Below are 16,489 nucleotides of genomic sequence, written 5' to 3' on the forward strand. Positions count from 1 at the left end.
GACGCTTTCACTTTTAATTTCTGCGTGAACACTAAAGTAGTACTTTTAATATTTGTTCAACAAAAATGTATTTTTTTTATTAGTCAACAAGTATTATATTTTTACTGAAAATATTACATATTCATTGAAAAAATATTAGCGAAAATGTAATATTTGTTGACTTATATAAAAGAGTTACATTTTTTGGTTAAATTAAAATATTACTTATCTCATTTCAGATGATTTTACACAAAGCTAATTAATAATTTATTGATTAAAACCGCTGTTTTCCTTAAATAGAAATCACTTAATAATACAGCTAATAGTTCCAATATATTACATACAAAATGATATACTAGTCATCCGGCCATGCGATACTTTACATGGGCACAATCTTTAAACACACTAACAACACACATAATTGGAACTTTTAATATATCTCTTTATTGAGAGAATCATACTGAGAAAATTTTTGTTTTAATTAAAAGTTTAAATTTGATTTTGAATATCTTCTTATACTAAATTAAAAAATATATTTTATCTTAATTATAAGTCTAAAATGATAATTAGATAATACGTTTATATATTATGCTAAACAGAAAGTGTCAAACAAATTATGTACAAGAAAATGAATTTATAACAACAATGAATTTAGCACTGGCTCTCAGTCATTGTTCTTGGGAGACCTCTGATCTCCCTCAGCTTATTACATCTTTTTAATTAATACATAACTTTAAAAATAACGAAATTTGATAAACTAACTAATAAACTAACTAATTGGTTGTATTTAATTTTTTAGTGTTAATTTGATCTATGCATGTGTATTATGATTTTATTTTATTTAAAACGTTTAAACTCATCGAAATATAATGGGTTATAACAATATAGAATGCAGTTTCCAAAAAAAAAAAAAAAACAATATAGAATGCACATTAAATTTCTATAGTGTGAACGGGGATTAGTCTAATTGGTTTAAATATCAAAGGTGTCTCCTATAATTAAGGCTTGTTCAGGACACCTTGTGATCTGAAGAAACAAAAAACTTCTATGGTGTTTTAAATTTAGAGTGCCAGCCACCTGTCAAATAATGTAATGAAGCCCATCTCAAACACGAATAGACACCATATTCAAATGCACATCTGTTAGGTAAACCAACGAATCGTACGTGTAGAAGATTAAGGAAACTTATGTGGCGTGGAGGTTTTTTGGGTGAAAAAGTGAAATTCAATGTGCAGGGTAAATTTTATTTTTATGTAATAAATGTAAATTATACTAGTTAAAAAATTGAATGTGATGATTTTATTAAGAAGGTATTGATAAAAATTAAAATCGTAATAAAAAAAAAGATTACGATATTGATTTTTATCAATACCTTCTCAATCAAACTGTCACACTGAATTTTTTAACTAGTACGGAGTATAATTTACCTCTATTATTACACATAAATAAAATCGTAATTATTAAGTATGAAAATTCTGCTCTACTCACTCGTCACTTTAGATTGATAGTGTGGTGTCTAATTATGTATATATGAATGGAGTAAGCAAAAAAGTTAACAAGTATATAATAAAAGCAAAAACTTGTGTGATACTTTCTCACAGATAAGGATCCATGAGACGCTATCACACAAGTGTAATCCAATAATAAATAAATAGTTCCCGTTAAGAGCTGAACTTGTCTGTGATTACTAAATCAACAATCTGACCAACTTAGTTGGAGTTGCTCTACAATATTTTATTTTGATTCCTTAATTATTATTTTTTTGGAAAATAATTTCAGAAAATGTGTTTGTTGGGAATCACTATGAATTATGACTTTAATTAATGAGAAAATTAGTCAATATAATTAAACTTTTCAAAGCAATTCTTTGAGTAATTTCAATACACCTTTACATCACACACATGTCAAAACATAAACCACGGAGAAAAAAAAAACATTAAGTACTACATAACTAATAAATTTCATTTGGAAAATAATTTCAGAAAATGTGTTTGTTGGGAATCACTTTATGAATTATGACTTTAATTAATGAGAAAATTAGTCAATATAATTAAACTTTTCAAAGCAATTCTTTTAGTAATTTTAATACACCTTTACATCACACACATGTCAAAACATAAACCACGGAGAAAAAAAAAACATTAAGTACTACATAACTAATAAATTTCATTAACAACTCAACGATTAAAGTTTGGGTAAACAATATTATATTAGTCCTTTGACCAATTTTGTTATGTATCAAACTTAGAACATAAAAATTGCAATGTCACTCTCAGATGGCATTTTATCGATGTGAGATTAGTTGTTAGGGTTTTCAAGGTGGGGATTTTTTTTTTTTTTTGAGTTCTACTGACTCTGTTACAATGTAGTATTTGTTCATAGCTACTTTGTCAACCTACTAAAGTACAAAGAGTCAACAGATGCCTCCACTGAGTCTCGAACCCACTCCCTTCCACATGAGAGTGTACACCGGGTGTCGCTTGACCACAAGGTCTTTGGCAGGTGGGGATTTGGTATATGACATTTTTATGATTCAATGGTGGCTAGCCATGAAAGCAGGAAACCTATAGCTTTCTCCTATGCCATTCCAATAAATTGCAATATGAATTTTAGAGCACAGTTTAACTGGTCAACTGACCCAAAATAAATTAATAAACTTTACTTTACTAACAGTCGCCAAAAAAGGAAAGTATGCATTTAGGTGCATATAAGTTTTGTTGAAGTACATACATCCTGCAATTTGTGAGCATAAATATAATATGTGCAGTCCAACTATCAGCTTAGGCTTTTAGTTGAGATGGAGCACATGCTTTAATTTGGTATCAGAGCCATGCAAAAGATCATGAGTTCGAATCTCCGCGTCACCCACAAAAGAGACTATCATGAGTTCGAATCTTCGCGTCACCCACAAAAGAGACTTCCACGTGTTGCGCTTGGAATCCACCGCACACGTTGAGGGGGCAGTCCAACTATCAGCTTAGGCTTTTAGTTGAGATGGAGCACATACTTTAATTCAATTTACCTATTCTACCGAGCTTGTTTGTGAGTAGTCTAGTGTACAAACATTATTTGAATTGAAAGTTTGTAAGTCAGCTGAGACACATTTTGCAATTTACTTCTTTCACTGGTATCCCGGGTATAAGCGATGAGGAGCCCTTACAACTTCTAATCGATAGTAAAAATTTATGTTTTAACAATCAATTGTCATTTAACACAAGTTTACGATTTACGATTTAGCAGGTTCATGAACTATTTATAATCGTATAGTAATGGTTCCATGGCCGGATTTTAGGATGTGCAAGATGGGCAACAACACAAGGTTTCAATTCTTAGAGGGTCAATATTTATTTTTGACGTAGCTACTTAAAGAAGTAATCTACAATTAATCCTAAAACACATCAGTTTTATATCAAATCACTTATCTCTCTTAATAATTAGGACCTAATTAATTGAGCATGGTAAAATAAAATTATTTTGTTTCCCCAACAGCATATATGATGCCTCAAGCCCTCAATGTTTCTTGTAGCTATGGTGATGATCCTCTTGTAAAAAGAAAAAAGAGAACACTATTTTCTGGTGTACACTGCCTTAATAGTTTCCTAGTAAGAACTTTTGGGGAAAAAAGATCAGAGGAACTTGATGATAGTGTAAGAACTTTTAGGACAGGTCCAATGGTAACATTTGGGGCAAAGAAAGTGTATAGCTAGGCCTGGGATGAAGATGACAAGCCCAGGATGCTATAATGGCAGACCTGCTAGGATATAAGGAGGATAGGCCCAAATTGTTATGGTGTTGGTCTAAGATGAGGGGCAAATTATGGTCCACACAACTGTGTGTATCACAGTCCAAAATGACGTTGTTAAATTTTTTGAGTTAAAATAACGTATATTATGAGTTAGAATTATATGTATGTGTTAAAATAATGTACTTTATATGTTAGAATAATGTACATTATGTGTTAGAATAATGAAACTTTTAGAGTAAGATAATATACTTTATTATTTAGAATAATGTGGATTATGAGTTATAAAAATGTTTGTTGCATGGGTCACATGAAAAGAAAAACATTACGTGAAACGATGTTGTTTTTGGATCGTGGTCCACACAGATAATGAATTATGTGCAATTCAACTATTTCTCAATCTACTGAAGCACAAAGAGTCAACCGTCACCTCCATCTATTTCTCAATCTACTGAAGCACATATAGTCGACAGTCACCTCCATTGCAACTCAAACTCACTCTCTTTCATGTGAGAGTGTAAATTAGGTGTCACTAGATCACAAGCTCTTTTGTTACTATTTGCTCTCTTAATTCTCACTTTCATTCGTTGCATTGCAATTAGAAGCATGGCCAGTGGCCACATAATCCCATATTTATAGTTACGAAATCTCGGTAAATCAATTAATTTTCTTAAAATTTTTAGAATGTTAGAAAGTATTTGAATATATTCTTGAAAGGGAGGAACGTTGTGGATGTTTCTCTTTAACCATCTCATCAATCAATTTAAAGAAAGTGTTGCAATTTATGCATGCAAGGATGGAGCTGGCTCATAACTCACAAATCTCCACTGGCCACAGCAATGATGAAGCTTGCTTGGTAGTCACAACTCACAAGTCACATCAGATGATGGATGGGTTTGACTTCTGACCTACCATGTGGTGAAATAAATGCAAATTAAATGTAGGTGAAGATAATTGAAGTATAAATGGATTGGACAGTTTTGAGGCGTAAGATCTATTCGAATAGAGTTGTCCCACTGACATTTTCCCAAATTGATCCAATGACCTTTTTTTTTTTTTTTTTTTTTAATACTACTAACTCTATTAGAATGCAGTATCTGTTCATAACTAGAGTCAATATTGACTCCACTAAGGCTCGAACCCACCACCTCCCGTATAAAGAGAAGGATTTGATGCCACTGTACTACAAGGTCCTTGGCGATTCAATGACTTTTAATTCTATTCAAAATGGTCTTTTGACTATTGAAATTTAAGTCATATTTTTTTTCTATTAGCATTGACGTCAAATTGACGTTAAAATGAAGGGCAAAACGGAAAATTTAGCTCATTTATTCTATTTTAATCATATTACGACTCCATTTTCGCATATTGCGAAACATTTTAGTAAAAATTAGATCTTCTTCTCCTCAAGTTGCGATAAAAAATTATGTTTGTCCCATATTGATTTCCTAATAGAAAGTAGGTCTAACTCAATGAGCAAATATGCAATTTTTCCTAATAAAAATTTAACATTTTATTATAAATTTAACATCAAGAAATATTTTTTTTTTATCGCAGTTTGAGGAGAGTAATACCTAATTTTTACTAAAAAAACTTCGCTTTTCGTAATATGATTAAAATATAGTAGATGAGCTGAATTTTTTCGTTTTTCCTTCATTTTAACGTCAATGCTAACATATGACTAATATGACTTAAATTTCAATAATCGGATGACCCGTTTGGGTGAAATTAAAAGTCATATGACTAATTTGATAAAAGGTCATAGTCGATGACCATTTTGAGAATTAACTCATTTGGAATACAACAAAGCATGAAAGTAAAAAATTTCCAATAAGATGTAAAAATGGCCTGTAAATTCATATATTTATACTATTGAATAGAGATGTCTCTTAACTTTGAATTGAACATACATTTATTTTGAAAAGTTGGGTCTATTAAGCATTTAAAAAAGAAAAGTGATGGCTTTTTAATAGAATATACTCTTCATAAATTAATTGGGTAAATGAATCTAACAAATCTGTATTGACAAATGGTACACGACACGGGCCATTTGGACCGCTATTAGAAATTTGACATTGATTAAGTTATAAATATAAATATAAATATATATATATATATATATATATACATATATATATATATATATATATATATATATATATATATATATATATATATATATATATATATATATATATATATATATATATAAATGAACTTATGCTGGATAGCAGGTTGCTAGAAATGCAAACGAACAACAAGTTGCTATTAAAGGAATAAGGTTCAAATTGGTCATTGAACGTAATATGAAAGTGTAATTAGATCATTGAGATGAGAAATTAGAAACGGCGAGTAGAGATTAGAATGAGTGGATGAAGGCTGACGAGGCTTGTGTATTTGCTTTTTTCTCCCTGGACCATTGAATTAGAATTCCAAAGGGGAGGCACATGAATTGTAATTCCACAAAAGGAGAGAATTGCAGTTCCCTCTTACCAAATGCTGTAATTTACTATTGCAAAGAATTAAGCTATAAAAGAAATGCAATTACAACCAATTAATTTACCATTGATAATCTAATTTTTAAGTTTAGATTAGTGCTTTTGGATTTTTGTTTTGATTTTTTTTTAGTTCATGTTGGTGCTTTTGATATCATTATAATAGGATCAATTGACTTAATTTTTTTTATTTTAAAAACATTTATTCCAATTATAGCGTCATATACAACCAAACACCAATATTGCCATATTGATAATCATTTCAATTCCACCATACTACCAAACATGAAAAATATTTTCACCAAGACTTATTATTATTACTAATATTTGATTCTCATTCCGATTCAGGTTCCCTTGTGCAAATCAAACACACTTTTTTTTTTTTTTTGAAATCAAACACACTCTAATCACCCGTTGTTATGCCATAGACTCAGGTCCACCTCCATGTTCACAATTTCATAACTGCATGTTCACAATTTCATAACTCCATATTCACAATTTTATAACTCCATGTTCACAATTTCATAACTCTATTTTCACAATTTTATAACTCTATGTTCAACAGTATAACACAATTTTTTAATATATATAACAAAATTGCGAATATAGAGTTCAAAAATTGTAAATATTGAGTAATGTAATTTTGTATATAGAGTTCTAAAATTGTGAAAATAGATTCGGGTCCACCTTGCAAGGTAGACTCGTGTCCATAACATATTTGCCCTCTAATTACATCAACATGCTAATAGGCCCAAGTTTGGGCTCATTCCTCTTGTTGAGCATAAATATAATATAAATATAAAATCAACCTAAATCAGCTTTGACTTTTAGTTGAGATGGAGTACATGCTTTAATTTGGTATCAGAGCCATGCAAAAGGACATGGGTTTGAATCTCCGCGCCACCCGATAAAAAAAGAGACGGGACATGGGTTTGAATCTCCACGCCACCCGATAAAAAAAGAGACTATGGTCAACGTGTTGCTTGGAGCCCACCTGATAAAAAAAGAGACTATGGTCCACGTGTTGGTTGGAGCCCACACGTGAGTGAGCGTGTTGAGCATAAATATAATATGGCTTTTAGTTGAGATGAAGCACATGTTTTAATTCCTCCTAAACATAAAATCAGCCTAAATCAGCTTAGGCTTTTAGTTGAGATGAAGCACATGATTTAATTCTTCTAATTACATACTCGTACACAGTTAAAATCCGTGCTACGCACACTTATGTGTTAGACTAGTGAACCTTTTGGGTAAGCAATATTGCAAAAATCGCGCCTAGAGTCTAGACGCTACCGAACCGTGGCGCATTTCCGTCCAGCACCCCTAATTGGCTGACCGACTAGGCACCTAACTCAGCCGACTCGGCGATAAATCAACCGAGTTAACTCCACAAATCAACCGAGTTAACTTGTCGGATAATTTTTTTTAAAACTATTATTATAGTGCATGCGTGTGTACTCTCTCTCTCTCTATATATATATATATATATATATATATATATATATATATAATTCAGTTCCGGTGCAGTGGGGTGTCTCCCATATATGTGGTTGTGCGGCGGTTTTAGGTGTGTGATTTTCATTTTTAAGGTGCATGATTTGTATTCTTAAGGTGCGTGAATGTTGAAACTTAAGGTTAATGTGCGTGGTTTTCCATCTTAAGATGCGTTGTTTTCCTTCTTAAGGTGCATGATATGTATGCTTAAGGTGCGTGGGCTGTTGAAACTTAATGTACGCCATTTTAAAATCTTAGGTGCATAATTTGTGTTATTAAGATGCGTGACTTATATACTTAAGGTGCGTGGTTTGTATACTTAACGTGCACATTGTTTGTTCTCAACTGAAGGTGCATGGTTTGTGTAACTAAGGTGTGTTGTTTTAATGCTTAAGGTGAATATTGCACAACTGCACAAGAAGATATATCCGCATGTGAACCCTTCCCCATATATATATATATATATATATATATATATATATATATATATATATATATATTATATAAAATACCGAGCGAGACCGGTTGCTGTGCAAGTCTTGCATGCTCATTGGGATAATGGATTATATATATATTATGTATATAAAGAGTAAAATCCATTTTTGGTCCTACATTTATTGTGCGTTGGACACATTTAGTCCGCATTTATTAATTTTGCACATTTGACCCATACTTAATAAAAGTTGGACAATTTTGGTCCAACGTCAGAATTGGCGTTAAGTTGCCGTGAAGTAGAAGGGCAATTTTGTCCTTTCATGCGCAATTCTTCAGCAACATTGGTACTTCCACTGTGAGGTGTGCTCATATTATACACCCTAAAATAGAGAAGATTAAGCCATATCCCATAAAATCATCTGGTGTAAATGTAAGGCAGAAAAAGTAATGAAAGTATAAATCAGAATACTAAAACACATAATTGAGATTCAAATTCATAGTAAAATAACATCACAGCCTTTCAAGAATAATGCTTGCTTTTTTCTCATGTTCTATCAAGAAACCACAACTATAAAAGTAATACTGTCATATAATAATTTACACAGAACTATGAAGACTTTAAAGATGTCAGCACACTATCCAAACAACAAAATCAATTTTGCCAATCTAAATGATAAAACCCTCGCCACCCAAGCATAACAAAACAGTTGCTAGTCCAAGAAACTGTACCAAAGATAAAAAATTTTCACCAAATTTTAACTTTGGGTCCAGGAGAAAAGTGGCATTTATTAGTAGATACAGAGCAGAATTGCTTAAAATAATGATATTTATTTGAGGAAAAAGATAATTTGACAGAAAGGAAATTACTCCGTACTTGTGAAGAGTGTCTTTGAGATCGAAAGTGGCCTCTTTTGCCTCCTGGAGAGAAGGGGCTCCACCAAAGACGAGTCTTGGGAGCGGCGATCATTTCCTCCTTGTCCCCGCCGCCATCGAGCTCTCGGCATGACCATTGCACGGATGATCACTGTACTAATACCCTGTATTTGTCACCATGGACGATGACCTTTCTTTCCCTTCACCCGCCATATCCTCCTAACAAACTTTCACCATCTCATCTCTGAAACCACAAAATCCATCAACAACCAAATATCAAATCTTTAATACAAAAAGAGAAGAAGAAGATCAGAACTAATTTTGAGCAGAAACTGTATGGGGTTGCAGACAGTGGATATGGTCGCCGGATGGAGCATCCATGCAGAAGATACAGAAGCTCGCAGGTGATACTGCCGCAACTCTCATTGCCCCTCCCCCTCCACCACTCACCATCCACGCAGGGCCTAGCGAGATCGTGGAAGCTCTTCACGGTGGCGGGTTATGGACTTTACGGAGCCGAGAAGTTTACGATTTTCACCCGAATCATCGCAGCTTTCAACGGCGAAGACACCTACGATTTGCAGACCCAAGCCCAAAGTAAAGATCTAATTGCTGCTCAACTTAAAATTAGGAATGATGAAGAATATCATTTGAAAAGACAAAATTGCCCTTCTACTTCACGCCAACTTAACGCCAATTCTAACGTTCGGATCAAAATTGTCCAACTTTTATTAAGTATGGGTTAAATGTGACGAAATTAATAAAAATGGACTAAATATGTCCAATGCACAATAAGTGTAGGACCAAAAATAGATTTAACTCGTATATATAAATTATATATTATATGAGCCACGCTGCCCACGCACGGTGTGTCGGTGGAGTAGTGTATATATAATATATTTTACTCCACTACACCACTAAATCACTAATGTATACCAAAATAATAATAATAATACTTACGATTTTTTTTTTTTAATATTGAAGGTAAGATAATGTATTTTATGAGTAAAAATAATATTATATTTTATGTGTTTAGAATGAAATTTATGTGGTAAGATAATGTACCTTTTAAGTTAGAATAATATATTTTACAGGAAAAATTGTAATTTATGGTACTCACAAATATGTCAATTATATTATCACTGTCACCCCTAAATTATTAGTAGTGTAAATGTTGTTCCTCAATTTTCAAAACGTGACATATATTGCCCATCGTCTAATAGGAAGAAGGAAAAACATTGTTGTTGGCGGAAGGAGAACAAACGAAGAAAAAAAATGGAGAAAAAAATATAGTCTACGAACATGAAAAACGACAGGTAACTATATTTACACTACTAATAATTTAGGGGATGGACAATATATGTCATATTTTAAAAATTGAGAAGCAACATTTACACTGCTAATAATTCAGGGGTAACATTGATAATTAACATATTTGTGAGAAACATAAATTACAATTCTCCCTACTTTATATGTTATAATAATGTATTTTTGAGTTAGAAACTTAGAATAATATATTTTATGTGTTTTTAGTTTGTACTTTATACAGCTGTGTGGGACTGTGGACCACGGTAAAAAGAAAAAAAAAATTGCTATATATTCTCCTTATTTGTTAATTAATACCCAATACTTATTTTTCCCGCTCATCTTTCAATAAATTAACCCAACCAACCGACCACTCCCTGACCCAAATTCCATCTCCATCTACATTTGGCGTCCATTAAAGTGCATTGGCGATAATGGAAAGGACCTACAAATTCAACACACACAAAGCAAAATTACGTACATCAAACTTCCACAGGCAGCGTGTTTGGCGGGTGTCTTTAAGACTTTAAGTTGTGGCGGATCAGTGTTGTGGTGTGTTTGGTTTGGACAAGCGAATTGAAATCAGAATATGGTATTGGATTTTGGTGAAAATATTTTGAATGTTTAGTAGTATGGTGGAATTGGAATTGGAATTGACGGTAATAATGGGTTACCGGGTATGTAATCTGAGTATTATTGAAGTAAGATGGTACAGTGTTTGAGTACTTGAGAACAGTATTGAGCGTAGTGCTCAGTGTACAAGTGAATGTAATATCTATTGTTCTAGTAAGAAGTGTCCGAAGCCCCCGCTACGTGGTTGTGAGCCCTTTTATTCCATTCAGTTCAGTGACCGTTGGACATCAATACCTGAGGTATTGAATGCTGAGGAGCTGAACGTCTGTCATCAACGCTGAGGAGGTGAACGTTGGCCATCAATGCTGAGGAGTTGGACCGTTGCGCCTTGATGTTGAGGAGTGGGTAGTTTGAACGGCAACTTGGTTATGACAATGGTTCCGGGTCGGGTACCCAATTACCCTGTCACCAGCCCCCCACTCCCTAGCTAGCGAGAATGGCTGAGGTAGTTAGGGAGTATCAACTGGTGTTTGAATGGATCGGCCTTGGAACTTGTGGAAGAAGATTGGGTATGCTGAATTCTAGAAGGAATTTTGCATATCTGCGGAATATTTCCTAATCTCTCTGCGATTTTGTTTCCTTGTATGGGCCGGCTTTCGTATGTATATAAGGACCCTCTCCGAACCTGTGTTTTTCACCTCTCCTCATTACGTTAGCTCAGTTTCATCATGGGTCCAAAGAGAGCGAGTGCTGCTGGAACAAGTGCTGGTACGAAGAGGCGCCGATCGTTCCGCTTGATGGAGCTGGCCAGACGTGAGAAGTTGAAGCTGAGGAAGGAGCGTGGGCACGAAGTTGGGGATACCGTTGAGGATCCACTAACCCTTCCGTCAGATGGAGAAGAAGAGAAGGATGCCATGAAGCAACCAAAACAAGTCCCAGTGGAAGAAAGTATGGCCATCTTCCCTGTGCCTGATGATGAGCTTCCTTTAGCAGTGGAGTATCCCAAGACCTCGAAGTCCTCGGAGACTTAGATGCTCGAGTAGGAGTCAGCAGTTTGAAGTGTAATAGGGCCTGATGAATGTTATTGGAATAAAATAAAACGTTTACTTCGAACCGTTCTTTTTGTTTTGTTTTGTTTTGTTTTGTTTTGTTTTTGTTTTTTTTTTTTTATCCTGACTTCAGCCCCGTGTCCGGTCACAGTGTTGTGGCTTCGGCACGGGGCCGAAGCCATGTGGTGTGACCTCGGCCAGCGCCGAGGTCACGAACGTGACCTCGGCCCTAGGCCGAGATCACCCGCGTGACTTCGAATTTTTTTTTTTTTTTTTTTTTTATCTTTCCTAATTATCCAGGATAATTCAGGATGTGAATCACCATAACCTCCTTAGACAATCCCTGGAATTTTGCACAATATGTGCCACTTGCAAAATATATGCCAAGATTGTTTTTAGGAAATCCCAATGATACCAGGAATATTGGGTTTCCTTATACAAAACCCTAGGGCTTTGTATAAAAACCCATCTCCTTCTTTTGCATTCAACCCTTGTTTCTTTCGTAAACATCCAACCTACCGACTGTCTTCCTGCTTCCAACTAGCCTGGTAAAATAATTTTTTTTTTTTTTTTTTTTTTTTCGCCTCGGCCTCGTGCCGAGGTGACTTCGGCACGGGGCCGAGGTCCCGTGACCTCGGCGCTGGGCCGAAGTTACGCCGTGGCGCGACTTCGGCCAGCGCCGAAGCCACGCGTGACTTCGGCCAGCGCCGAAGTCACGTCTGTGCCGAGGTGACTTCGGCACGGGGCCGAGGTCCCGTGACCTCGGCGCTGGGCCGAAGTTACGCCGTGGCGCGACTTCGGCCAGCGCCGAAGCCACGCGTGACTTCGGCCAGCGCCGAAGTCACGTCTGTGCCGAGGTGACTTCGGCACGGGGCCGAGGTCCCGTGACCTCGGCGCTGGGCCGAAGTTACGCCGTGGCGCGACTTCGGCCAGCGCCGAAGCCACGCGTGACTTCGGCCAGCGCCGAAGTCACGTCTGTGCCGAGGTGACTTCGGCACGGGGCCGAGGTCCCGTGACCTCGGCGCTGGGCCGAAGTTACGCCGTGGCGCGACTTCGGCCAGCGCCGAAGCCACGCGTGACTTCGGCCAGCGCCGAAGTCACGTCTGTGCCGAGGTGACTTCGGCACGGGGCCGAGGTCCCGTGACCTCGGCGCTGGGCCGAAGTTACGCCGTGGCGCGACTTCGGCCAGCGCCGAAGCCACGCGTGACTTCGGCCAGCGCCGAAGTCACGTCTGTGCCGAGGTGACTTCGGCACGGGGCCGAGGTCCCGTGACCTCGGCGCTGGGCCGAAGTTACGCCGTGGCGCGACTTCGGCCAGCGCCGAAGCCACGCGTGACTTCGGCCAGCGCCGAAGTCACGTCTGTGCCGAGGTGACTTCTTTTATTCCATTCAGTTCAGTGACCGTTGGACATCAATACCTGAGGTATTGAATGCTGAGGAGCTGAACGTCTGTCATCAACGCTGAGGAGGTGAACGTTGGCCATCAATGCTGAGGAGTTGGACCGTTGCGCCTTGATGTTGAGGAGTGGGTAGTTTGAACGGCAACTTGGTTATGACAATGGTTCCGGGTCGGGTACCCAATTACCCTGTCACCAGCCCCCCACTCCCTAGCTAGCGAGAATGGCTGAGGTAGTTAGGGAGTATCAACTGGTGTTTGAATGGATCGGCCTTGGAACTTGTGGAAGAAGATTGGGTATGCTGAATTCTGGAAGGAATTTTGCATATCTGCGGAATATTTCCTAATCTCTCTGCGATTTTGTTTCCTTGTATGGGCCGGCTTTCGTATGTATATAAGGACCCTCTCCGAATCTGTGTTTTTCACCTCTCCTCATTACGTTAGCTCAGTTTCATCATGGGTCCAAAGAGAGCGAGTGCTGCTGAACAAGTGCTGGTACGAAGAGGCGCCGATCGTTCCGCTTGATGGAGCTGGCCAGACGTGAGAAGTTGAAGCTGAGGAAGGAGCGTGGGCACGAAGTTGGGGATACCGTTGAGGATCCACTAACCCTTCCGTCAGATGGAGAAGAAGAGAAGGATGCCATGAAGCAACCAAAACAAGTCCCAGTGGAAGAAAGTATGGCCATCTTCCTGTGCCTGATGATGAGCTTCCTTTGCAGTGGAGTATCCCAAGACCTCGAAGTCCTCGGAGACTTAGATGCTTGAGTAGGAGTTAGTAGTTTGAAGTGTAATAGGGCCTGATGAATGTTATTGGAATAAAATAAACGTTTACTTCGAACCGTTCTTTTTGTTTTGTTTTGTTTTTTTGTTTTTTTTTTTTTTTTTTTATCCTGACTTCAGCCCCGTGTCGGTCACGTGTTGTGGCTTCGGCACGGGGCCGAAGCCATGTGGTGTGACCTCGGCCAGCGCCGAGGTCACGAACGTGACCTCGGCCCTGGCCGAGATCACCCGCGTGACTTCGAATTTTTTTTTTTTTTTTTTTTTATCTTTCCTAATTATCCAGGATAATTCAGGATGTGAATCACCATAACCTCCTTAGACAATCCCTGGAATTTTGCACAATATGTGCCACTTGCAAAATATATGCCAAGATTGTTTTTAGGAAATCCCAATGATACCAGGAATATTGGGTTTCCTTATACAAAACCCTAGGGCTTTGTATAAAAACCCATCTCCTTCTTTTGCATTCAACCCTTGTTTCTTTCGTAAACATCCAACCTACCGACTGTCTTCCTGCTTCCAACTAGCCTGGTAAAATAATTTTTTTTTTTTTTTTTTTTTTCGCCTCGGCCTCGTGCCGAGGTGACTTCGGCACGGGGCCGAGGTCCCGTGACCTCGGCGCTGGGCCGAAGTTACGCCGTGGCGCGACTTCGGCCAGCGCCGAAGCCACGCGTGACTTCGGCAGCGCGAAGTCACGTTGTGCGAGGTGACTTTCCGTGACGGCGCTGGGCCGAAGTTACGCGTGGCGCGACTTCGTGACTTCGGCAGCGCCGAAGTCACGTCTGTGCCGAGGTGACTTCGGCACGGGGAGGTCCCGTGACCTCGCGCTGGGCCGAAGTCACGGTGACTTCGCGCTTGCCGAAGTCACGGTGTGACTTCGGCCAGCGCGAAGTCACGTTTTTTTTTTTTTTTTTTTTTTTTTTTTTTTCAGGGTTTGCTTGTGTTGAACTGACAAGTTTGTTTTTTTTTTATTTTTTTCTTTCTGTTGTGCTGATAGGTTGGTGACCGCGTCTACCAATAACCAGGTTAGTTCCTCTATTATGGACTCGAATTCAAATTTGCGCACGGAGTCTTCTGACAATGAAACTTCATCTTACGATGGTGAAGATACATTGACCTATGGTGGTGACACCGAGGCATTGGGCCATGGTGATGACCCCGAAGATACCTCATCTCTGTCTTCCTCTCCTCCGGAAGAAGACACCGTACATCTGGATCCTTTTGCCCCTTCTGTTAATCGTAAGAGGAAGAGGCGTCGGACCTCGTATTCCCCCATAGATAGTTCACTTATCGAGAAAACCTATCGCCGTCTAAAACCTGGCGATTTAGAAGATATCCAAGGTCTAGTGTGTGGGAATGTTAGAGTTGTCATCCCTGGGCATGATGTTAGCATCATGGATCCCCCGGAGCCCTCCTTCTTTGGTGTTCACCTGTTGTCTGTGCAGGTGGGACTTAGGTTTCCCCTTCACCCTTTCCTGATTGAGTTCCTGGATTTCTATGAAATAGCCCCGGGTCAGCTTGCCCCAAACGGTCACCAGGTTATAGCAGGGTTTCTTTCTGTGTGTCGCCAAAAACGGATGACGCCCTCCTTAGGTCTCTTCCAGTCATTGTTTAGAGTCATGAGGGCACCTCGAGAGGGTAAGGGTTTCGTGTGTATCTCGTCTATGCCCCATATGCCGCTTTTCGATGATCGTCCCTCCTTCAATAAGGACTGGAAGTCTAGGTTCTTCTTCGTCACCCTAGGCACTCCTTCTCCTTTTGCTGTCGCGTGGGGTACCCAAGTTAGATGCCACCCACCTTTAGATGAGAGTCCAGATATGCGTAGGAAGGTCAAGAAACTTCTGAAGGGTGGCCCTTTTCGAGTTGTCGAGCGTACCTCTGAGTGGTGGCTTCAGGATTTGGGGTTTAGGAGGATCCGGCCAGCTGCCCTTGACGTACCTGGTACCCCTCTCGGTGTTCAGCTATTTCTTGCCTGCTGTTTTCTTGTAACTGTTCGTCATAACTTGAAATTGTTTGCAGGTGCCATGTCGTCGAAAGGTGGTATATCGTCAACAGCTGCTCGGTACTTATCGCAAAGCGGGCGGTATCCTTCTAAGGAAAGTAAAACCGATAAAAAAGGGAAGAAGAGTCAAGCCTCCACATATGGTGAAGGAGCTTGTAACCTGACGCTACCGCAAACTCAGCCAGAATCTTCAATTCAGCCCCCAGCCCCCACTTCAGATATGGATCCCTTGCCTGAGGGATTGTCCGCCCAGCCCCCCGAGCAAGGGGAAGCCTTGCCAGTTCCACGCATTCGAACCAACTTGATCCGGCTTGGTATGGATGTGCTCCCCGGGAAATCCTTCTTAGAAGGTACTATTGACGCCCCCG

This window comes from Ipomoea triloba, chromosome 3, assembly GCF_003576645.1.
Source record: "Ipomoea triloba cultivar NCNSP0323 chromosome 3, ASM357664v1".
NCBI classification, from domain to species: Eukaryota; Viridiplantae; Streptophyta; class Magnoliopsida; order Solanales; family Convolvulaceae; genus Ipomoea; species Ipomoea triloba.